This window comes from Nannobrachium achirus (genome assembly GCF_963921795.1).
Source record: "Nannobrachium achirus genome assembly, chromosome: 6".
Taxonomy (NCBI): domain Eukaryota; kingdom Metazoa; phylum Chordata; class Actinopteri; order Myctophiformes; family Myctophidae; genus Nannobrachium; species Nannobrachium achirus.
In genome coordinates, this window is record NC_137815.1 from 9,433,934 (window position 1) to 9,460,898 (window position 26,965).

Sequence of the window (26,965 nt, forward strand, 5' to 3'; positions counted from 1 at the left end):
TAGCTGAGAGGGAGATGAAGCAGGGACCCCCTTAGCCTACAGAGAGATGAAGCGGGGACCCCTTAGCTAAGAGAGATGAAGCAGACATTTAACCACCTAAACCGTCAATACCGTAAATATAACCTTTGTCGCTGTACTTGGTTCGCTCTTTATTCCCTTCAAACCAAACCTTGAAAAATCTCTACAAGCTCACACTCGCTTGAGAGCTAGATTTTACATTTTGAATGTTCCCACCAAGAATAGGGATGCAAGGTTTCAATTGGTAAAAGGAGTAGATCACCCAAAAAAATGTAGGTTTTTATTTTTTGTCACACTCATAAGACAATAATTTGATGACTGGAGTCATCACTCAACAACTGGGGACTGAGCATTGGTTAGACACCACTGTCATGGAAATTATGAAGTATGTTGTGAAACATTATGAAATGAACAAAAATGTTACTGCTATATGACTGTCTTGTCATACTACCTGTTTGCAGAGGATCGATTGATTTAATCAGCTGTGTCCTGACAGCTGCTTTGAGTTCAAACTTCCTGAGGAGTCTATTCTTATCAAGCTGTTAACATACAGTCCCTAACCTATGTCTTGTTTAGTTCGGACTAGCAGCTGCAACAGGCTGTCTGTCAAAGGGTGTTAAAACTAGGCCTGGCCTATCTATCTATATAGCTGATTGTATGACTTGTATTGAGAGAGCTATACCCAGGCCGCTGCTGGGAGAAGGGTCTGTGCCCCGGCACAAGGCTGAGGGCAGAGAAGACTTTAGATTTGAGTTATGCTCTATTAATGGACTTGTTGCTATTATCTCTAAATAAACTAAACATCTTCTACTCGTCACCATGGGTTGGACTCCATATTTCTCCTTGACACCACCAGCGTTAGCTTTACTGAGGCTATAATGAAGAGGATTCTTGCCTGCATGGTATAGCCTTTGCCGAGTTAGTAGCATACCTAGAAGACATGAGTAGTGATGAGGACAATGCTCCTGTCTTCAAATTGGTTGACATCGCCCAGCTGTACAAGACCAGACTGGAACAGCTTGATCTGACTGTAGAGACCCTGAGGGAGGGTGATGATGATTATGATAGCACTGTAAATGCTGAGAAGACCAAAGTAGATGAGCGTCGCCAAAGGTACGTGGAATTGAAACAACGCTCCCAAACCACTTTATGGAAAAAGTTTGTGCAGCACAAGTTTGAGGGGCTTAAAACAGACTGCAATCATCATTTAGACACTGCAGAGCATGAAGAAGGGCGAGAGATGTCGCAACTAACATATGCCAGGGTACGTGCGGGAGCGAAGACCGCAGTCAACTGGAACAGCTTGATCTGATTGTAGAGAAACGGATTCACACCACCAGACTGAAAGACCGAATGCTTTCTGCGCTTCCTCATCTGAAGGCAAATTCACAAGGAAGAGACACACTTCTCAGTTTTGGACATCGGACCAGCTCTGGGCATCCCTAACTTAGTTGGAAATGACACCTTAAGTGTTATCCTACTCTGTTTGGTTCCAAAATTATGTGTGTTTGAACATTATACACACTGGACTGGTGGACATCTTGAATTTGACTCTCCCGGGCCTCAGGGGTCAAATCTGACTTGCCTCCACATCTGAAAATAAACCTTATGGTATGTACTAACTATGGTAGAAATGTCATTAAAAAAAATCAAAAAGTGCACAATCTCTCATAATATGAGAGGTTAGCCGCTGTACTGTTATACTGTAAATGCATTGTTCGGCTGTCCCAGTGAAATCCCAGGGAAATATGGGTCTCATGCTCAGTGTTGTTATATGAGCAGACAGCGTGTGACCTGTGTTTAGGGCAAGGGTGTGCCCTAGTGTCGGAAGCGGGGATGTACAGGGGCTATATATTGCATTTATGTTTCGAGTGTGTTATGGGTAGTATTTTTAAGTACGTTGTTGTATGCATGCGTTGAGTCGAGATGCGCTCAGTTCTCCGTTGGTTCTTGGACATATCGGTTGGTATGTAGAGTGCACGTGAAATTATTATAATAGTAAATATGTTATTTATACTCTATTCATGTAAATATTGTCAGTTGATTTACTCCAGTACCTGGCTTAAAGTCCTGCTCGCAATTTGGTGTTAGGGGAGTTTCTCACCTGAACTGAGTCAGTGGGTCCCTAGACATGAAAAATCACCAAGGTGCTCGTTCGCCATAGTGCCACGAATGGCGCAATGGCCATATCAAATATGGCTGCCATCGGCTATGATGAAAATCCAACTTTTCTGTTTCTGGGTATATATGCACATGTAATACATCTATTTGGACTAATTGGGGTGTGGGGAATTCATTTCTGACATTGTTTTGACCATTTTGGGTGATCTGGACCTCGAAAAGGTCATGGTCAAGGTCATTTTGCTATTCCGAAGACGTGGCCATAACTTGGCCATTGTTAGGAGTAAAAACAGGTGTAATAGGTCTAAATCAACTAATTCTGACATGTATAATTCATTTCTGACATTGTTTTGACCATTAAGGATCATCTTGCCTTTGAAATATCAATGTCAATGCCATTTTTCAAAAACAATTTTGTTCATTACTTGCACTTTATAGTATTTTTTCATAAGTTTGTTTTGTTTATTACAAAATACATACTAGTAGGGTGGGGGGATAAACATCAAGTTCAAAATTTGAACACACCCATTTGGGACATGATTAACACTATCAATACAAGACTTTTGACACCAAAAGTAACTCTGTATCTTGAAAATAACCCCCCACCCCTTGAAAATCAAAAAATACCCCAAAAAGGGGCATTTTCTGCCAATTCCGCCTGGTATGCATGAGCTATTCTTAATGTTTGCCTATATACTGTTGAATAAATACTTTAAAACTCATTTGGGAATTAATAAACACAATAAATAGAAGAACTGTTACACCTCAAAGTAACACTGTACCTTGAAAATAATCCCTCATCCCGCTTTAAAATTAAAGATAACACGAAATAATTTAGTTTTCTGGCTTTTCCACGCATACGTAGTCCACGTATGCCGAACACGTCAACATGTACATCGCACTGGGCACGCCTGCCTTCCCCACTGGGTCTGAGTCTCGCCGTGTTACCCGTGCTCTGTTGGACTTCCTCACGTGGATGTCCCTGCAGTAGCTTCCTTGGCCTCCTGTGAGGATGGCCAAGCCTGCAAGAACCCCCAATGACTGGGGCACCCGGTGATTCTCATGAGACCGCAGTCGACACCTTGAGTCCTTGAGGGCTACTGAGAGTACTGGGTGAGACTCTGGTGTCTATGGGTGCCCCGCCATACCACACAACGGTGGGCATCCTCAGATGGTCGGCCATGGCGCGCTGGACAGGGTTCTCCTCCCGCCCTTGGTGCGACTGTCGAACTCCTCCTGCCCCCAGTGCGTCCTGACCACGTTTTGGTGCCCGTCAGGGACTGGCCCTCGTACAGCGGGCGTGAGGGGTTGGCGACAATTTTGGCTACCCACCAGACCTGTCTTGAAACACGGACCAAGGAGTCTAACTCGTGTGTGAGTCGTAGGGCTCACTCGAAAATCGAAACCCTGTGGCACAATTAAAGTGAAGGATGGCCCAGGCTGCCCCAGCTGGGATTGTGCATGCTCCACACGATGGGACCCGAAAGATGGTGAACTATGGCTGGCTGGTCAAAGCCAGAGGAAACTTTGGTGGAGTCATGACGTGCAACTCGGTCGTCCGACCTGAGTATAGGGGCAAAAGATGAATCAAACTCTCTAACTAATTGCTCATCACACCCCATTAAAGGTGTTGGTTGATATAAACAGCAGGACCGTGGCCATGGAAGTTGGAATCCGTTAAGGAGTGTGTAACAACCTGCCGAATCAACTAGCCCTGAAAATGGATGGCGCTGGAGCGATGGACCCGGCCGTAGTTGGCCACGAAATGCCAATATGATGATACGCGATGAGTAGGAGGGCAGCCGCGGGTGCAGATCTTGGTGGTAGCAGCACGTGTTCAAAGGGTTCCATGTGAACCCAAGGCTCCCACTCGCCATGGCTGAGTCAGATTGGCAGGGCTGTTGTGTGCCGGGTCTTGGCTGTACTAACTATGGGGGTTACAATCACCCCTCCCGACCCCCCCCCCCCCCCCCCGAAGTGTGAAGCGCGTCTTCACGCTGCAGACCGCTGCACACAACGTCCCTCCATGTCCCTCGTGTCCCTCATGCAAGGATATTACAGGCACATGCAGAGTGGGGTGGGGTTGCTTGGGCACCTGCCCTTTTGCCTCAAAGTGCACTTTTGGATGCTAAAAACGTTTTTATTCTAAGTTATATATATGCTAGCTACTGTACATTTCTGGTGTGAAATGGCACCATGGACCCCACAAAAAGACCACCCCCAAAATCGACACGTGCTGCAGAAGGGCCCATCTGTGTGGTTCGAACACCTGACCACTCAGTGCCCTCTGCACAGCCCTGCGTACCACTGCCTATATGGCTGAGCCAATTGGCAGGGCTGTTTGTGCGCCGGATCTTGACTTTACTAACTATGGGGGCTACACTTGCAGTCAACCAGGAGCCATAATGCATAATGTGAATGTACTTTATTACATTATAACTTTGCAACATCTACCAGGTGAACCAAAGTCCTCTCTTAAGATTTATTTATATTTTTTTAATGAAAATTGGGGTGAAAAGTGGGAAAAAACATGTCCGATTTAGTTTTTTGGGTGGGGTGGGGGGTTTATTTCATCCTAGGTACCAACTCCCAATACAAAATATCTCCCAAATGACCCAATGCACCATCACTGAAATGGGCGTAATCATTTTCCAAAGTTTTTAATTTTAGGCCATTTATCCCCCCACCCTAATACTAGTGAGAAATACAACAAGTAAACATCCACTTTAACTTTAAAGTGGGGTTTTAAATGGGTGTTTAAATGAGAAAATAAGACCATTTACAAATAAAAGTGACAAATAAAATCACACAACAAAATCACACACAAAATGAAATAACAATTTCCCTCAAAGTGCACCATATTGTGATTGTGTGCATGCAAGTTGGTATGATGTGTTTTTACAGGATGGATTTGTCATTGTTCCATGGCAAAATATGATCTACAGAACTCCATCAGCAAGGCAGTCATATCGTCGAGTGTCACGCTTCAGATATGGCAGGAGTGTACTTAAGTCAAAGTGCTCCTCCCATCCATCAGAGCTTGACATTGCCTTTTTGAGGCACTTGTCCTTTGGACAAGTATATTTCCCATTAACTTGTCCGGACACAAAAGTCACTTGTCCGGATAAAAATGTTATACATTGAAATAGAATTAATAACAAAAGGACTGCTAATGAGCCCCATTGCTCCCTCCACTCCATAGTATGGGCAGTCCATAGTCTGCATACAGCACAAAGCTGCTTGGAGCGCCACAGAAAAAGTGAAACCAAGAGCCACTTGTCCTCATATGCACGGACAACAGGACATGCCCTGTTCCATGTTCCATTGGTTCTATTCTTTCCTCAGGTTCCTTGGCTGTTGTAAGCAGGTGGCAAGAAATGCACTAGAAAGGTGCCTTGTTGGTCTCAGCAGTTGTACTTCTCTGCTACCAATGCTTAGTCTTGTTCTGTCAAGGTCTTTGCCTCTAAACATTTTGTTAGATATTGTACTCGGTCAGAAGCCATAACTGCATGTTTAATCCTCACCTGGCCCATGTAGTAATCTCCTGCTGTCTCCAAGGCATAGGCCTACAGTATGTGCCTTGATCACTGTCTTAGCTATTGGTACTCAAAGATGAGAGACTGCTTGATGCAGTGGAAGCATGTGCTGATTCTCACCAGTGCCATACTGCTGCCAAATCTCCTTCATCCCCAGCTTGGAAATAGGGGGTGTAGCAGTTATGCGAAGGAGATTTGGCAGCAGTATGGGGTCCGCTCATAGTTCCGACATCCCATTATTCCGACCATTAGGTTATTGAAAGTTAGGGATAGGCTTAGTTATAATGGAGTCAGTACATGCAGTCATGCACCATGTGTCAGCCTTCTCAATCCTATTCAAAATGTCTGGGCCGCCTATGTCATCATCACCAGAGACAACAGAGCTGACAATGGTAAATGGACTGCATTTACAGTATTGCTTTTCTCCAAAGCGCTTTACTATCCCACTGAGCACGCCGTCTAAAAGTGGTCTAATAGTGGTATAGATTTGAAAGTTTTTTAGTTGTCTAAACTTAGACTAGACGACTATTAAAAGTCTATTAGTCGTCTAGTCTAAGTTTAGACAACTAAAAAACGTTCAAATCTATACCACTATTAGACCACTTTTAGACGGCGTGCTTAGTGGGATGTATTTCACATTCCCCCATTAACACACACATTCACACATACATTCACACCATGAAATCATGCAAGGTGCTAATCAGGAGCAGTTAGGGGTTCAGTGTCTTGCTCAAGGAACCTTCCATACATAACCAGGAGGAGCCGGGAATTGACCCTGGAACCTTCAGATTCCAAGGCAGCCGTTCTACCTACTGAGCCACTGTCGCCCAACAATGTGGGTAGCATTGCCACAGGCTTGATTGGACACCATATTCCGAACACACAGCTGGTGTTCTCCTCAGACACCCAGAATTTGTAAAGTTGCTGAGGGATGGGTGCGTCTGTCGACTCTGTTAGCTCTGATGATAAGGGGCTGGTGGTGAAGAGATCCCAAAGATTGAACTAGATTGAGGAGGATGACACCAAGCTGGTGGTACATGTGGAGTCAACTGGCCATTATTACTAAATCTATCCATAACCCTAACCTAATGGACGGAATAATGTGACCCCAGGATTATGAGTGGACCCCAGAGAGTCATAGTCTCCTTCGCATTAATGCTATACTACACTGCATACTTCCAAGCACTGGGGATGAAGTAGATCTGGTAGCAGTATGGCTCTAGGGGCGCAGCGGCACATGCTTCCACAGCGTCAAGCAGTCTCTCATCTTGGAGCACCACTAGCCACGACAGTTATCAAGGCACATATGCCTTGGAGACTGGAGATGACTGCATGTGCATGGGCCAGGTGGGGACTAAACATGCAGTTACGGCTTAGCTACAATATCTAACAAACTTTTGAGAGGCAAAGACCTTGACAGAACAAGACAAAGCATTGGTAGCAGAGAAGTACAACTGCTGAGACCAACACGGCACCTTTCTAGTGCATTTCTTGCCACCTGCTTGCAACAGCCAAGGAACCTGAGGAAAGACTAGAACCAATGGAACATGGATGGATGCAAGGAACACTTAGATACTCGACAGCTGACTTGCTGATGGAGTTCAGTGCATCACATTTTGGTAAATCCATCATGTAAAAACATACTAACTTGGAAGCACACAAACACAATACTGGTGCACTTTGAGAGAAATTGTTATTTAATTTTGTGTGTGCTTTTGTTGTGTGATTTTTATTTGTCACTTTTATTCGTAAATGGTCTTATTTGCTCATTTAAACACCCATTTACCACCCCCCCCCCCTTTAAAGTTAAATGGGGATGTTTACTTGTATGTATTTCTCACTAGTATGTATTTTGTAATAAACAAAACAAACTTATGAAAAAATACTATAAAAGTGCAAGTAATGAACAAAATCGTTTTTGAAAAATGGCATTGACATTGATATTTCAAAGACAAGATGATCCTTCATGGTCAAAACAATGTCAGAAATGAATTATACATGTCAGAATTAGTTGATTTAGACCTATTGCACCTGTTTTTACTCCTAACAATGGCCAAGTTATGGCCACGGTCTTCAGAATAGCAAAATTACCTTGACCATGACCTTCTTAGAGGTCCAAATCACCCAAAATGGTCAAAACAATGTCAGAAATGAATTCCCCACACCCCAATTAGTCCAAATAGAGGTATTACATTTGCATATATACCCAGAAACAGAAAAGTTGGATTTTCATAATAGCCGATGGCAGCCATATTTGATTTGGCCATTGCGCCATTCGTGGCACTATGGCGAACGAGCACCTCGGTGATTTTTCATGTCTAGGGACCCACTGACTCAGTTCAGGTGAGAAACTCCCCTAACACCAAATTGCGAGCAGGACTTTAAGCCAGGTACTGGAGTAATTACTTATCCTGCGTTTTACATTATATTATGTGTGTTTTCTTACTTCAACAGTAGAAATGACCTACCATTTACCTACTGCTGCAATTGCAACAAAGAAAGATTGTTAGCATACACCGAGCAGGCTGGTTGACCATTATAGAAAGTTTAGTCAGTGGTATGTTTGTACGTGTGTGAGTGTGACTAATAAACAACAAAGACAATTTTCGTTGTGGTCTGGTTTATTTTATGTTGTTATGCAAGGTTGAGTGATTGCAACTGTTTCGTCCATACCAATGGTCCCTGTCAGAGGGTGAATTAGCCGATCGCTATGCCCCTCCTAAAGCCGTGCTTGCCCAATGCCACGTTTAGCGACAGGTTACTAAGGCGGGTGCCTTGGCAAGCTGCCATGGCGGCGTGCAGCAATAGCACCCAGCTGCAGACTAACCTGCCACAAACGTCCAGGAAGAAAACAATAGCCTATACTAAAGTCAGATTAACATACAGTACACAAGTGTTACCAGTTATATTTTCTCATGAAGTGCTCCTAAATTATTCCCGTGGGTTGGTTTGTGTAGGTCAGTGCAATCCGTTCTGTTTTTGTTTCGGTGTTTGTGACACGGAAGCGAGTGGGTGGGACGTTCGCGAACGAATCGAGTCTTTTGAACGGCTCTTTGAAATGAACGATATGATTCGGTTCACAGTAGGGAGCCGTTCCTTTCTATGAACAGTGGTGGGAAAAGTACTACATTTCTTTACTTAGGTAAACATATCAATACTGCAATCAAGTTTGGAATGTTATTAATGTAGGCTACTAGAGTAAAAGTAAAATAGTATTGGTATCAAAATGTAGGCTACTTAAAGTACCAATATTAGAACGTACTCATTATGCAGAATGTCCTGTTTCACAGGTTTTCTAATGAGTAAAATGTAGAAAAATCATTTGCAAATAGCTGATCTACAAGCTCACAATGCATCGCAACGTGACACATTGTGAGCTTGTAGATCACCTATTTTCAAATGCCAGAAATGTATCCAATGGCCAAAATGTACAGGCCTATTTGGGTGGAAGTGATTTACAATCATAATCAAAATCTACAAAGTAACCAGTAACTAAAATGAGCCAGTCTTTTGAACGGCTCTTTGAAAGGAACGGATCTCAGAGATCCGGTTCACTTCAAAGAACCATAAATCCCATCTCTATCTAGCAGCCAGACTAGCGGTACACCGATGCGCGCCGCCATGGCAGCTTGCCAAGTCTGCTGCGTTAGTAACCTGTTGCTAACTTGGCATTGGACGAGGACGGCTTTAGGAGGGGCATAGCGATCGGCTAATTGTGTTAATAACCGTGTTATTGAACAATATTCTGAACATGCACCATTTACCATTTTTATGTACATTTTGTTTGCATTTAAGTTCATAAGGTTAACATAAGTATAACTAAATGCATTTGAAATCAAATCAAAATTTCATGATTCCAATTCAAAAATAGCAAATATAGCCGATCTGTAAGCTCAAAACGTGTCACGCTGTGCCGCGTTGATCAGCTATTTTTGCCGGAGATGATGTTTTTGCTCAACAGTAGCAATGCAATGTGGCCCTCTGGAGTGAGTGTGGAACCTCTTGCCAGTCTTTTGTGTTTCACACTGTCGACTAAAACTAGTTTAAATCTTACAGCATTAATTTAGGGTAATAATAATTTAAAAAAGTTACGTAACACTGTCTGTGGCTTTTAATACATATTGAACCATTAATACCATGATATTCTGCATATTAAAAACTTCTTCTTTTAGATGCATAATTATAATGTGAAAGATAATAAATTAAACATAAAATAAACAGACATCACTGCTTTTGAATATGAGTTTATTCACCGAATGAATATGAGCATTATACAATACAATGTTTAAAGTAATGGTACAGTGGGTGCATTCGGAAATGTGCACTCAACGCACTGGTGTGCCATGTTGTCGTTCGTTTATTCGGTGCACTTGGTGCGTTGTCGTTCAGAAATCCAGTGTGTGGAGCACCAGTGTGTTGAGTGCACGCACTGAACAACCCTACTCAGAAGTTGGGGTTTGGCGGTGTGGTGCGGTGGTGCGGTGTTCTGATTGGTTGGTTTTCATCGCTGTGTCTCAAGCGCTTCTCAGCTGTGAACAATGGAGGAAATGACCGCAAAATGCAGCATTTGCAGCTTAATTGGTCGTTTGGGCTTGATAGTTTCACAAACATCAACACGTAAACTAACAGCAGGTATGCCAATGTTATGAATTACATCTCCTTTCAATATCAACGTTACGTTAGCAACTGCTGCTTTTCAGAAAGTTTACCTTCAGAGTTCAGAGTGAAAAAGCACACAGCTGCCTGTTAAAACTGGTCGTTCGTAAATAAGCCACACTGAACGCACTCAACAACGCCACGCCCACTGCACTCACTACACTGAGCACACACCCGGTGCGGGTTTCCGAACGCACCCAGTAACAGTGTTACATACAATACACTGTATAAAGTAATGGTACTGTAACAGTGTTACATAGAACATACTGTATAAAGTAATGGTACAGTAACAGTGTTACATAGAATACACTGTATAACAGGGTTCCCCAATTAGTTTTCCCCAGGGGCCGAATTATGTCTAGGGTACCAAGCCGAAGGCCACACCATGGCGACGGTGACAGTGGCGTTCCCACTACTCCGTTTTGCATTTTTCATTTTAAAAATGATTTAAACTAGTGAAAACAGTCGATCTACAAGCACACAACACAACGCCACGCACCGCGAGGCGTTGTGTGCTTGTAGATCTGCTGTTTTCACTACTTTTGTGCGACGGCCTCGTATGATTTGCAAAAGAACGTACACATTTGGAGATACGAGATTTCCACCCGACAACGACGATATACTAGTGTTGTTGCTGCTCTTATACCACCATTATTACTGGGGTTGGTGTGGGCCAGACAGTAGCCCCCCGCGGGCCGCAAATGGCCCGCGGGCCGCCTATTGGGGAACCCTGCTGTATAAAGTAATGGTACAGTAACAGTGTTACATAGAACAGACCAGAACACCACTCCACATGTTGAAGTTGTTTGCGTTATCAAAGAGCCTGCGGTTAGAATGTAATCTCATGTAAACGCTGTCTCTCTGCTCCAGCTCTAGGATCATTCCATTAGAAATGGATTCAGTCTTTCCATGATTATTGTATCCAGAGTTCCACATGAGTTGCTCATCATTTTTATACATCTTGACAGAAACAAACTCTTCTGATTTCCCATTGACAGCTGCAGTGAAGATGAAGTGATAAACTCCTTTAACAGGAGCTGTGAAGATACCTGTCACAATAAACAAACAAACAAACAAACAAACAAACAAACAAACAAACAAACAAATACATAAATCACAGATTAATAATAAGACCATTACTGCATCAGTATTCATCAAACATTAAAAACTGGTCAAACATTAATCTGCCAAATGATTTAAGAAAGTGTCAAACATTGTGAAAATAGCTGATCTACAAGCTCACAACGCCTTGTCTTGTGAGCTTGTAGATCAGCTATTCCCACTTAGCAATAGTCGTCTACTAGCCGGCTAGTCTAAATTTAGACCGAAATTAGCCCTGCTAGAATCGGTCTATTTTAGACCAAATCTACACTTTTGGATTTTAATCCATTATTCAATAAATATTGATTCATAAACTATACATTATATATATGATCTCCAACTATTGGATTAAACTAATTAGAATTGCCATACAGTAGAGTTTATATTTAGACGTCATTTAGACAGCTAATTTTAGACCACATTTAGACGTCTAGAGTCAGCCTATTTTTAGACCCAATCTAGACCTTTGAATTTTAATCCATTATCAAATAAATATTGATTAATATGATTAATATGCATAAGTTATATATATATCTATATATATATATATATATATATATATATATATATATATATGCCTATATGATCTCCAACTATTGGATTAAACTAATTAGAATTGCCATCCATATAGGCCTACAGTGCACACACACACACACACACACACACACACACACACACACACACACACACACACACACACACACACACACACACACACACACACACACACACACACACACAATATATACTAGGATCTCCTTTTAGTTGACCGTGTACCAGTGAACTGTACTGTCATGAATCTGTACCTTTTCCTATGGAAACTTCTAATAAAGTCTTCAATCAATCAATCAATCTCTTTGGGTATGCAGAATGACATACATTCTGCCGTGGAGTGGAGCATTGGTTTGTAGATCGGCTACTTTTGGCTATTTTTCCATATTTTTTTCCTGGGGGTCCCTGGAGCTCCGGGCACTGAGGCCGACGCGTGGGTACCACCCCAAGTGATAACTTGTGGTCTGGAAGTGATAACTACCTCCTTCTCTGGCCTCCTGAAAGGTGAGTTTTCAGGGCAGTTTTGAAGGATGCCAGCGAACTACATGTTTTAACCTGTTAACAATCCTGTATAATTTGCAAAAAACGCCTATACACAGTGTACCCAAAGTAAATTGATTGTTGTTTTTAAACCATTTGGAGTATTGCATTGGGCATGGTCTCATTTTGAAGGAAACATTTTGAAGTTTTACCCAGAAATAAATGATCACTCTCTGTGCAACTGACATTGAGTAATGCAATTTTTAACTTACTGGAATAGCAGGTTTTTAATCCTCGCCTAAATATTTTCAGTAAATAGATGCCTGCATAACACTGTTATTATCATATAGGAGCTGAAAAACACAATGTGGCCACATTTTGAAGCCTTACCTAGCCCAATTTCAAAGGGCATGATAAAACTACAGAATATGAATATTTTACACATGTTTTACTAAGTGTAAGTCTATGCGTTTTCATTTGGAGAGATTTGCATATATAAAAAGGTCAAAAAAGGGGTAATAGACTGGATTTTTTTATTTTTTATAATTTTTATTAATTTATTATTATTATTATTTTATGTATTTATTTTACTGACACCCCTAACACTCTTGGTCTGACATGCGGCGCGCTTCTGCATATTTACGCACATCCAGTAGTGTTGTTACGCAGGCATTTTTGGGTATTGTAGTTCACTTCAGCCAAAACAAATTAGGCATAATTTTTCTGAGAATTTTATTGGCTATAAGATGTGCCAGTCATCAGAACAACCTGTTGCCACTGGCTGAATCTATGGCACAGGAAACATGGCCATGCACCGCCTCTGAACACAGACCATTGGTTGCTATTGGGGGGATGGGCAGGACTAGAAGCTCCAATTGGGTGAAATGAAGTGTCAATCGTTTGGGGGGCATTTTGAGCTATGATTCTGAGAGCAAACAAAGGGTTATACCGAAAATGTGGACTGGATTTACATGTAAAACACCGTGAAGTATTGTCTTTCGTCGTCATCAGTTTGTATGTCTGCCAATGGGAAACAGTGATGGCATGAAGGAAAACATGGTTTGGACTATTTTCAATCAATGGCTTGGATTATGTGTACTTTACACGAACTAAGAACATCATTATTGTGGAAATAGATCATGTTGGTGGACTAGAAACCATCTCTGAACGTGAGTAGTTACAACTTTATCAACATTTGTTTGTTTATGTATGTCGGACTTCAACGTTGATAGTAGCGCGAGTTTTGATGCTACACACACCTGGTTTGCAGCTCTGTAATCACAAGACTTGTGGCTTTCTATAGATATGCATGCCCGTGTAGGTGAAACACACGCTTGCGTGGACGTGAATGTTTGTCAAAGTACGGCCGTTGGGCCCGCCGGCGGGCAGAGAACTGATAACAGGTTAAGGGAAGTAGATTTCACGGTTCACGGCTTTACAGATGTAAACAAACGATGGATACCGGCTCTAGCATTACATGCTACTGGCATGTCATGAAAAATGGACTTTAGAGTGTCCAAAAAAACCAGATTAATGATTATGCAGTCCTGTATGGAACCGTGGTCGGCTACCCAGTAAGCATTTTGAGGTGTATTAGTTGCCTAATAGTCGTGTTTTTATCTTCTACACCACGCGTTGAAAATCAGTGTTGTAAAGGTCTAGATTTGATATTTTTGACTAGTTGTTTAGTCGGCTATATTTACACGGGTTGCTACATATACCACTATTAGTCGGATACAAAAAGTCTACATTTCGCCGTTAGCGGCCGTCGAAAGTAGTGAAAAGTAGGGCGACGGTGGGATTCGATCCACTAATCTCTGACACTCAAGTCGGCGACGTTATCCACTCAGCCATCAATGCTGATATGATAGTATAGACTTTCTGGCCGTATTAAAAGGTGACATTGCCCACCTGTGTTCATTTTAGTGTAGTGCACATTGTTGAGGAAACTAAATGTTAGCGTGTATGTGTGTGTGTGTGTGTGTGTGTGTGTGTGTGTGTGTGTGTGTGTGTGTGTGTGTGTGTGTGTGTGCGCGCGTGCGTGTGTGTGTGTGTGTGTGTACGCCCCGGACTCATTTTTGAAGCTTGTGATTGGCTGAACCGGACGTAGGGAGCGCTCCGTTGTAGTCACTTGGACCGCGCGAGGTGCACCAAAACCCAATTATCATGGCGTTTATCGTGCGCTTGCCCAGGCCGTAAATATAACGATTGCATTCACCACGGCTTCGTAACTCGCGCGGCGCTCCGCCGGCCGCTTGCAATGTCGTGGACAATAACTGAAAACGAGCGCTCTTTGCCGTTTCCATCCATCTTTCCCAGTTGGATCCATAATCACGCGGCACTGCACTGTCTGACTGACAGACGAGGAGTTCATTTCATCGTATATTTTTGTTTTAAAGACTTTATATTGACATTGGTTTAAAAAAAGGCGTTGAAAAGCCGGCTATACAACGACTACACCCAGACAAATAGCTTAATGATCGGATGGCTATTGGAATCATTTTACACCAATATTTCGAGATCAGTTCTGCAACGTGGAGTTGTTTTTTTAAAGAAATGTTTATTGAAATATGGATTAAATCTAATTGTCTAAATTCGGTGTAAATATAAACGTTGATACGGCGACTATAATTAGTTGGCTAAATCTCGGCTAGATCTAAACTATACTTAATAATGATCAACGGATATTATAATTATGTTAGTCCAATATTAGGAGATCAGTTAAGCACCTTACTGTTGTTTTTTTTAATAAATTGTTATCGAATCATGGAATAAATTGCAAAGTATATTTTCGGTGTGAATATAACCGGAATCTAGCCGGGTGAAATTAAGGCTAAAAAAAAACTAGTCGTGTAAAAAACGACTATTGCTCAGTGGGTAGGACATGTGATCCTAAATGGAAAATGTTGCTTCTTATGAAAGAAATAACAACCACTGCATATTATTTTGAGGTAGGAAAGACGTTTTTACCCCGAAATTCTCCTTTAAATGAAGGTTAAAATCACACCTACCTGTAGATGGATTGTAGGCGTTGCCGATGTTGGTGAAGACTCTCTTATAGACCAGAGTGGTCTCAGAACTAAATGGACCAACATATGTACTACCACTAATACCCAACCCAGCAGAGAAGGCCACCTGTGGTTTGTCTGTCAACACAGGAACATGAAACAACTGTTAATAATACAAAACAATTCATTATGATAAACACTCAAACCTTACAATATATACTTCATTATACCAAAAATAGCAGATCTACAAGCTCACAATACGTTGCAGTGCAACACATTACAGGATTGTAGATCTGCTAATTTTGCTACTAGGCCTATAAAGGAAAATGTGTTGCAGGGGGCTGTTTCACTGGACTTTCTGCCCCCTAATAACCAGTACCTTACATTCAACTATCATATATCTATAAACCATTCTATAGTTTCAATAAGGGCACTGTAGTAGGATCTATTGTTACATTCTATTGTTAACACTTCATGAATATTCAGTAGGCTTACAGATATTGTTACATTATATTGTTATAACTTCATGAATATTCAGTAGGCCTACAGATAGTGTTACATTATATTGTTATAACTTCATGAATATTCAGTAGGCCTACAGATAGTGTTACATTATATTGTTATAACTTCATGAATATTCAGTAGGCCTACAGATAGTGTTACATTATATTGTTATAACTTCATGAATATTCAGTAGGCCTACAGATAGTGTTACATTATATTGTTATAACTTCATGAATATTCAGTAGGCCTACAGATATTGTTACATTATATTGTTATAACTTCATGAATATTCAGTAGACCTACAGATAGTGTTACATTATATTGTTATAACTTCATGAATATTCAGTAGGCCTACAGATAGTGTTACATTATATTGTTATAACTTCATGAATATTCAGTAGGCCTACAGATAGTGTTACATTATATTGTTATAACTTCATGAATATTCAGTAGACCTACAGATAGTGTTACATTATATTGTTATAACTTCATGAATATTCAGTAGGCCTACAGATATTGTTACATTATATTGTTATAACTTCATGAATATTCAGTAGGCCTACAGATATTGTTACATATTGTTATAACTTCATGAATATTCAGTAGACCTACATATATTGTTACATTATATTGTTATAACTTCATGAATATTCAGTAGGCCTACAGATATTGTTACATTATATTGTTATAACTTCATGAATATTCAGTAGGCCTACAGATATTGTTACATATTGTTATAACTTCATGAATATTCAGTAGGCCTACAGATATTGTTACATTATATTGTTATAACTTCATGAATATTCAGTAGGCCTACAGATATTGTTACATTATATTGTTATAACTTCATGAATATTCAGTAGGCCTACAGATATTGTTACATTATATTGTTATAACTTCATGAATATTCAGTAGGCCTACAGATAGTGTTACATTATATTGTTATAACTTCATGAATATTCAGTAGGCCTACAGATAGTGTTACATTATATTGTTATAACTTCATGAATATTCAGTAGGCCTACAGATATTGTTACATTATATTGTTATAACTTCATGAATATTCAGTAGGCCTACAGATATTGTTACATTATATTGTTATAACTTCATGAATATTCAGTAGGCCTACAGATAGTGTTACATTATATTGTTATAACTTCATGAATATTCAGTAGGCCTACAGATAGTGTTACATTATATTGTTATAACTTCATGAATATTCAGTAGGCCTACAGATATTGTTACATTATATTGTTATAACTTCATGAATATTCAGTAGACCTACAGATATTGTTACATTATATTGTTATAACTTCATGAATATTCAGTAGGCCTACAGATAGTGTTACATTATATTGTTATAACTTCATGAATATTCAGTAGGCCTACAGATAGTGTTACATTATATTGTTATAACTTCATGAATATTCAGTAGACCTACAGATAGTGTTACATTATATTGTTATAACTTCATGAATATTCAGTAGGCCTACATATATTGTTACATTATATTGTTATAACTTCATGAATATTCAGTAGGCCTACAGATATTGTTACATATTGTTATAACTTCATGAATATTCAGTAGACCTACAGATATTGTTACATTATATTGTTATAACTTCATGAATATTCAGTAGGCTTACAGATATTGTTACATTATATTGTTATAACTTCATGAATATTCAGTAGGCCTACAGATAGTGTTACATTATATTGTTATAACTTCATGAATATTCAGTAGGCCTACAGATAGTGTTACATTATATTGTTATAACTTCATGAATATTCAGTAGGCCTACAGATAGTGTTACATTATATTGTTATATCTTCATGAATATTCAGTAGGCCTACAGATAGTGTTACATTATATTGTTATAACTTCATGAATATTCAGTAGACCTACAGATATTGTTACATTATATTGTTATAACTTCATGAATATTCAGTAGACCTACAGATATTGTTACATTATATTGTTATAACTTCATGAATATTCAGTAGGCCTACAGATAGTGTTACATTATATTGTTATAACTTCATGAATATTCAGTAGGCCTACAGATAGTGTTACATTATATTGTTATAACTTCATGAATATTCAGTAGACCTACAGATAGTGTTACATTATATTGTTATAACTTCATGAATATTCAGTAGGCCTACAGATATTGTTACATTATATTGTTATAACTTCATGAATATTCAGTAGGCCTACAGATATTGTTACATATTGTTATAACTTCATGAATATTCAGTAGACCTACAGATATTGTTACATTATATTGTTATAACTTCATGAATATTCAGTAGGCCTACAGATATTGTTACATTATATTGTTATAACTTCATGAATATTCAGTAGGCCTACAGATATTGTTACATTATATTGTTATAACTTCATGAATATTCAGTAGGCCTACAGATATTGTTACATATTGTTATAACTTCATGAATATTCAGTAGGCCTACATATATTGTTACATATTGTTATAACTTCATGAATATTCAGTAGGCCTACAGATATTGTTACATTATATTGTTATAACTTCATGAATATTCAGTAGGCTTACAGATATTGTTACATTATATTGTTATAACTTCATGAATATTCAGTAGGCCTACAGATATTGTTACATTATATTGTTATAACTTCATGAATATTCAGTAGGCCTACAGTAGGATCTATCTATCGCGGGGGACAGCGTTCCCACACTTCTCTCACCCCCCAAAAATAATTTGGGGGTAAAAATGCTTTTTGTTTTACATTTAAAAACAACAAATTTGTAACAACAGCATAACATTACATTGTGCGACTTCAAGAGCTAATCTCTCTATTGGTCGTGAACTCGTGATGACAATGCGCAGCTACAGTGAATGCTTTAATAACATCACTCTGTTTGAGACTGCATACAGAACGTGTGTCAGCTCTAATGTTCATCAGACAGCATGGACCTCCACTCCGGCTCTGGAAACAGAGCCCTGTTTGGCTTTACTAATTAACATATGTTTTATGACCATATATGGAGATTCCTATATTATCAATATAAAGGACATACCGGTATCTGGGAATATCCATATTTGGTAATGCCCAAATATGGGCAAGTTTTGACATAACATTGTTGACTATCATGCAGGGGTCTCCATAATTGGTCGCATTATTGCGACCGAAGGTCGCATTATACCCTGAAAAACCTCGTTGCTTGTCTGTCCGGCTGTACAGGAAGTGATGTCACGTGTTTTTCAGTACAGGAAGTGATGTCACGTGACATCACCTTTATGCCCATATATGAGTCATTATGTACCACATCACTGTGACTCACTGTCACTCTGTGCCACATCACTGCTCTGAAGTTGATTGCATGACAAAGCGAAAGTTGATCACAGTGATGTGGTACAGAATGACTCATATTATGGGCATAAAGGGTCACGTGACATTGTACAGAAAATGGAGGCCGAAAATGAGAATGTTAGGGTACCCCCTTATGCCCATATATGGAGATCCACAGGCATCAAACCAAGGCCCTAACTCACCAAGACCCTGCTTGGCATTACTTACGTACGTTTTATGCCCATATATGGAGTTTCCTATATTGTCAATATTAAGGACATTATTAAGGATATTATGTTATCAATATTAAGGACATAATATGGGCGGTGTGTTCCTCCCTCTGCGTCATCAGCGCCCACACTCTAGGTGGGGTTGGCGATAGGGCCTTTCTGTGTGGAGTTTGCATGTTCTCCCCGTGTCTCCTAGGGTTGATACCCTCACAAAAACATGAACAAACTCCCCCCAGAATGACAACAACTAGAATCGTCAGAGAAACGCTGTGGTTGGCCAGATGGCCAAGAATTGGCGCGACGGTCGCATGTCACCCTGAGGTCGCATGTCACCCTGAGGTGTCTTACTAGTGAGTAACTGTTCCCATATACATCACTGGCCAGATGGCCAATGTCACCCTGAGGTGTCATAGAGGCCCTCATTTATCAATGGAGTGTAAAAAGCAACGTATTGTTTTCCCCCTAAATATTTGTGTACGGCAACATTGAAGTGGCATGTATGAACACATCCTAAACTAGAGCTGGGAGCAGTTTTTCGTCCGCCCCGAATCGACGTCCGAGAATTAATCATTAAAATGCGTCCGACCCTTACATTTCCCACCGCTTTTCCCCCTTCTTCTTTTTCTTGAGGAAGCCGCGGATTAAACTGACTATAGTCTAGCAAACGTATTCTTATGTTCAGAGCACACAGCTTGCCTGCTTGTTACCCTTAATATGAATATTAAACCACACTGTGGCTTGTGAAAGTGTTAAAATAGTAAAATGTAAATAGTAGGCCTATGTCGATTATTAAATAATATAAATAGTAACTGCACGACCGTCTGGTCTGACTACAGTGACTCGTTGCACAGCACACTCATCCTGCAGGTTTCTCCGTCTGGAAAATAGCTGATCTGCAAGCTCAAAATGCACCGCGGATGCGAGGCGCTTAGTCCTGAAACATGACGGTCGTTGAGAGCTTGTAGATCAACCACTTTTGGCACGGAACACCGTATTTGAGAGTGCCAGTGCCTTGGGTCGGTTGGCCTGCCCCTCTTCATTGCCCCCAGCACTGCCTGATTATTTATTAGTGTGTTAGCTATACATTTTGTAGTGGATACATGTGTCAGATAGTGAGAGAATGCTGCTCCGCATGTCTACAATGTAACAAAGTGGTATAAGATGAATCCTACACCACCTCTGAACTTGAGGTGAGATCTGATCCTACCCTACGCCAACGTCAAAGTAACAATGCCTTGATAAATGCAGACATTTGCCTACATTTCGTTGGACTTGGACGCCAAAAAATCTATCTGCACTACGTTGATAAATGTGAGAAAAATGGGTACTTACTCCTCAGTTCCTCCACTTGGGTCTGTACGGTGGACACTTGGGTCTGTACGGTGGCCAGCTGAGCAAGGTGGGCTGAAATAATACAACATGCATATATGAAATCATTCATTAATACTCACACAGGTAATATTAACGTTAATTAACATTAAATTAAGTAATTTTCAACTCTCCTGTAAGGTTCCATTTGTACACTCTCAGAGTTACAGACCCATAAGGGTCCATTTGGTTGCATTTGTACACTCTCAAAGTTACAGACCCATAAGGGTCCATTTGGTTGCATTTGTACACTCTCAGAGTTACAGACCCATAACCCAGTGAGCACTAGACCCCATCTAGCCGTCTGGTTTCTGGTTAGACCTCATTTCAACCGGTTGAAATGAGGTCGAAACATAGACCAAATCTAGCCCATCGCAATTAATGCATTATTCTACTATAGTCGATGAAAAAAACACATTTAATATAGACACCTGACTTTCAAATATTGGACTAAAATACTTTTAAGAGCCAATGATCAATATATGGTCTAGTTAGTTTTAGCCACGATGTATACGTTTATAGTTCAACCATATTTCACCGTCATGGTTTATACCATTTTTAAACCATTAATAATTTATATTGATGTTGTGCAAATGTATCATTATCGGATGCTAATATTATGGATTAATTGATTAGATCTCACTGTTATAGCTAAATAATGGCATATATTGGTCTCAAAACCAAGAAATTGTGTTTTTTAACCCTGCCCTCATTTTTCACTACTTTCGGCGGCCGCTAAAGGCGAAATGTAGCCATTTAAATGACGTTGATACAATGTCTAGTCTATGTATAGACGTTGAAAAAAATTGCCAATCTAAACCCTTGATAAACTAGTTTTAGCTAGACGTCATTTAGCCCTCAAATTGCTCGTTGGGAAGGGTCCATTTGGTTTCAAGACACTGTATACAGTATTGTTATTATCAGTCCAGAAGACACATTTTAGACCAATACAAATACTCAGTTGATGGAAGACTTGCTCAATTCTTCTGAAGTACTTTGTCATGTAAAAGTACAAAAGTATTGGCATAAAAGTTTTTAAAAAGTAGTAAAAAGTATGCATTTCAAAACGTATTAAAATCATTTGCAAAAAGCCCAAGTATACTGTATAGAGGGCTGACGGGGTTAATGTATGTGTTGTATGTTCAATTACCTTTTACCCACAAATCGACATAGAACTGCACCTACAGAAAAAAATAACAGATCTACAAGCTAACAATGGCGTGTAGGCTTTAACCATATAGCTTAGCAAAAAATAGCAGATCTACATACTAGCTCACCGTGTGCCACGTTGCAACAACTGGGCTTGTAGATCTTTTATTTATTTATTATTATTTATTTTTTCATGCTCCAGACTTCAAACCTACTGCAAGTCGAGAGCCCCTTCCCAATTCGGGGTTTAGACACTATTAAGTGCAGGTTTCAAGTGCGATGACGTCACAGGGGCGCGCCGAGTGATGTCCTATTTTGTAGACCCCTTCAAACCTACCCTTTGAATGTGCACTATTCATTTAACTATTCATTTAACCTACCCTTTGAATGTGCACTATTCATTTAACTATTCATTTAACCTACCTTCTGAATGTGCACTATTCATTTAACTATTCATTTAACCTACCTTCTGAATGTGCACTATTCATTTAACTATTCATTTAACCTACCTTCTGAATGTGCACTATTCATTTAACTATTCATTTAACCTACCTTCTGAATGTGCACTATTCATTTAACTATTCATTTAACCTACCTTCTGAATGTGCACTATTCATTTAACTATTCATTTAACACCCTTGGAATGTGCACAATTCATTTAACACCTTTGGAATGTGCACTATTTTGGACACTTTAAGCACTTTGTTGGATAGTGGAGTCCCACAATGCAATGCTACCCCACGATTCAACCCGGATCAAACTGAAAACAACCGAGCGTCCGCCATTGAAATTCCATCGCCTTAAACTTTTAGCACCAAAAGAGCTCTCTAATGCCCCTTTTTCACTGAGCAAAACTTCTGGAAGTTTTGTCAAAAATGACGGCAATTTTGAAATTCACGCCATGATGGCAAAATACCTAGTAATTTTTGCTGAAAGTACCGTGAGAATACAAATTTCCCTTCTGTGAAAACGCATACCGTTATTTTTGACAGTTTTTTGACAAGCAGGTGCGTAAGGAGCCAATGATAACAGTTAAAGCATTGTATTTGGGATTGAAAACGATCTGAATGTGAATGGGATATACAGTAGAAATATAATACAGCTTCACCTTGCATTAGGGATATAATTATTTAGGCTATAGAGTCCTTGCATTTAATAGGGATATAATTATTTAGGCTATAGAAGAGTAGAGTCGCATTGTGACCATGGCTGGCTGCCTGCAAAAGTGCAATGATTTCTTAACGGCAGCTCCTTTTGGAACCTCTTCCTCCACTATCTGCGGAGGGACTGGAGAGGTTCCGAAAGAAAGAAGCTGTTCTCAACAAAAGGTGCATCATTAGTTTATCGTCGTCGTTGCCGTGTGATGATTAGCCTAAAGATCTTTTGAGCAGCGAGCGAGTCCACAGACCACAGCTAATCTAAAGCCCACAGGTGCAACACGTTGCATTAGATGAGATCCTTTCTGAACGGACCTTATGTGTTGTTGTTGCTGAGCATGTAGCCTTACATTAAGGCGCCCTGCAGTGGCTTCCGCATTATGGCTTTACGGCTGCAGGGAGTGTCTTACCGACTAGTCAGACAGGTCGGGGGCATCGTCAGCAAAACTGCAATTGCGTCTCTACACATGCACAAACATGCGAAATATAGCACATCGCAGAAGTTCTGCAAGATGTATGGGAATTGTCCGGAAGCCTTGTTTAATGTATTAGTCCGTATTTTTAAATAAAATGTGTTTTTACCAAGTGTACTGCTTTTCCTCGTTTGCTACAACGTTAGCTGCAACAGTGCCCGTTGGTGGCTGGAAGCATTATTGTGCATTCTTCCGTATACACATATACATCATGTCCTTGTATGAGCGAATGGGGGAATGGATGAACGTCACGTGATAAGTGCAGCCATCTTTAACCAAACCAGAGATGCTTGATTTTGAATCGACACACACTTGGTAAAAACTCATTTTATTTAAAAATACGGACTAATACATTAAACAAGGCTTCCAGACAAGTCGCATAAACCTTGTAGAACTTGTCCGGAAGCTATATTTCGCATTTGTGCATGTGTAGAGCCGCAATAGCAGCTTTGCAGACCATACCCCCGACCTGTCTGTATACTCGGTAAGACGCTCGTGCAGCTGTCGCAAAGCCATAATGCAGAAGCCACTGCAGGAACGACTTAATGTAAGGCTACTGAGCATGAAGAATATTTTGTTTTAGTAAATCCATTTGTAGCATTCAGAGTGAGAGAGAGAAGAGACAGGACAGGCACCGCGCAGTGAACGCACCGAACTGGGGAGAGTGTTTTTTTCTTTTTTTTCTTCAGGTCTTTCAGTCCAAGTGTTGCCATGTCTGCTAATTATAAGCGACTCTGGGCTTCATTAAAGTTGCTTGTATATGATAGTTGCTGGTTTCGTATTATTTGTTGTGAGCTTGTAGATCGGTAATTTTCAATTAGCTGATGTGACGATGCGTGTAGTTTTAAAGTGCTCGTGTGGCCTAGATAATATCACTTTTTGATGAGCTAATATTAGCCAATCAGGATGGAATATGAAATATCAGACGGATCGAACTTGATCACATGACTATAGAGATACTGTGTACCGATTTGCGTGATTTTTGCATAAAATCTCAAGGAGTAATATCCAAATATTTGTTTTATATAAGTCGGCCCAAAGGTGGCGCTATAAAAGGCTGATGTGAAAAATGCAGGGCAAAGGTTTATCCTTAGCCTCTAGGGAGTGCGCTTACAAAGTTTGAAACTGATCGGTGGAGTTTTTAGGTAAAACCACAAATCGGCCTGTTATAGCGCCACCATGAGGCTGATTTAAAAAGAATAAGTGGCATTTCTTCCTCGGCCTAGTGGGAATCTGTGTGCGCGATTTCATGATAATTGCACTTTGCGTTTGTGATTTGAGGCATTTTGTTCAAAACGGCTCAATCCTACAAACTTTGGAAGCCAATCAGGATGGAATAGGCAAAATCGGACAGATCCGTGTCGATCACATGACTGTCGAGATACTGCCTACCAATTTGTAGGATTTTTGGACAAAATCTGTAAGAGTAGTGCACAGACATGTGTTTTGCGAACATCGGCCACTAGGTGGCGCTAGAAAAGGCCCATTTGAAAAATTTAGGGCAGAGGTTCTAGATTGGCATCCAGGGAATGTGTGTGCTCACTTTGGCAGCGACCGGGCCAACGGCGACTGAGATTAGGTGCTCACAAACTGCGAGGACGCACGCACGCACGCACGGACGGAGGCACGGACGGACGCACGGACGGACGGACGGACGGACGGACGGACGGACGGACGGAGGGAGGGGAAAACATACTCTCCCCCATGCCTTCGGCTGGTGGAGACAATCAAACATCAGAATTAACTGAAAATAGAAATGGAATAGAGAGTATAGCTAAATCAAATCGGGAATATTAGTATTAGTATTAGTATGTCCCTTACAGATCTTATGTAAAGACTACGTGAAACAGTAGCCTATAACGGTCGGTAGCCTAATGAAGGGATTGACATTTATTTATTTTTTGCTTTTTTGCTTTATTCTCCACTGTTCGGTAATAGGTTAAATATACCAAACAGAGGCTCAGAACTCCAATAGCTAAATTACATTTAGTGGAAATGCTTTATTCTCTCACCAAGCACCACAAACGTACTGTATGTAAAATGCTGCAGCAGCTGAAAGCAATGGATTTAGGTTGATCATCCAGGGTGCTGTGGGTGTTCAATAGCCTGCAGTCTATACAGTAGGCCTACTGTAGGCTACATCCGTGTTTCCCAAACCTTTGGTGTAAACACCATACAGCAGGCAAGAAACCCTGAAGGAATCACAAATCAACGTCAATGGAATAAACCATGTTATTACCCAGCTTGGTTGAATGCTTGATTCTGATTGGTCAAGCGCTGAAATCAGCGGTGAATTATAGGTGAATAATGACTGAATAATGAGGCTCAGAACACCTGCTGCACTCAGGCTAGGCTGCGCTGTGTGAATTTAGTACCATATCCAACATGTCAGCCAAACAAACACACAGCGTCATTTACAACTAAACGTTGCTCTTTGAGGCGAGAAATAGACAATGTAGTATGAGAAAATGGATTCTATTTGATCAACACTTCCTTGTTTGTCCAAGGTGACCGTGTCGCGCTGGGGGGGAAGCAGAGCATGTGAGCGGAGTGGAGCGGGAACGAAAGCTGCTCCGTGCTCCAGAGGGCTCTCGTCCCGCTCGCTCATCACTCTGGTCGGCCACCGCGCTGCTCCGCTCCCCGCCACTCCGTCGCTCTCCTTGATTTTCGCTTTTCTCGCTCCACGCTCCGCTCAGGGTCATCAATCAGAGTCAGCAGCCAAAATAAAAAAAGTATTTTGCTACTATATGCGAAACACTTTCTCCTTTACTTTGCCACAACAAGTGTGCCCAACACAAATGCCTGTGGTAACGTGAGCCTCGGCTTGATGGAAACCTGCCTTCACTGTTACAAAAGACGCCATCTAATCTAAGGCATTGTATTTTTTAATAAGACGGGCAATATTAAATCCAGTTGGTTATTGATTAATCACCACAACCGAGAGAGGGAGGCGACTCGTGGTGTGTGTTTTTCATTCAGCCAAATCAGTCTCACTTGATTTTCAAATCGTATCCGTCAAGGTAGGTATAGGCGGCTATTTATTATAAATATAAATTTAGATACATTGACTTGAGTGAAATCGTGATAGGGAATTCTCTGTCTGTTCTCCTCTCTGTCTCCGCGGTGCCGACATGGCTTCACTGACACTGCCACTAGTATTGCACGGCTCTGTTTTGTTGGAAACATGTGGCGCGTGGCCCCAATAGGGTCGGCTTGGAGCGGAACGGAGCGGAGGAAAATCCTCGCTCCAAAGCCGATCAGACCCATTTGAAAAGTCGCTC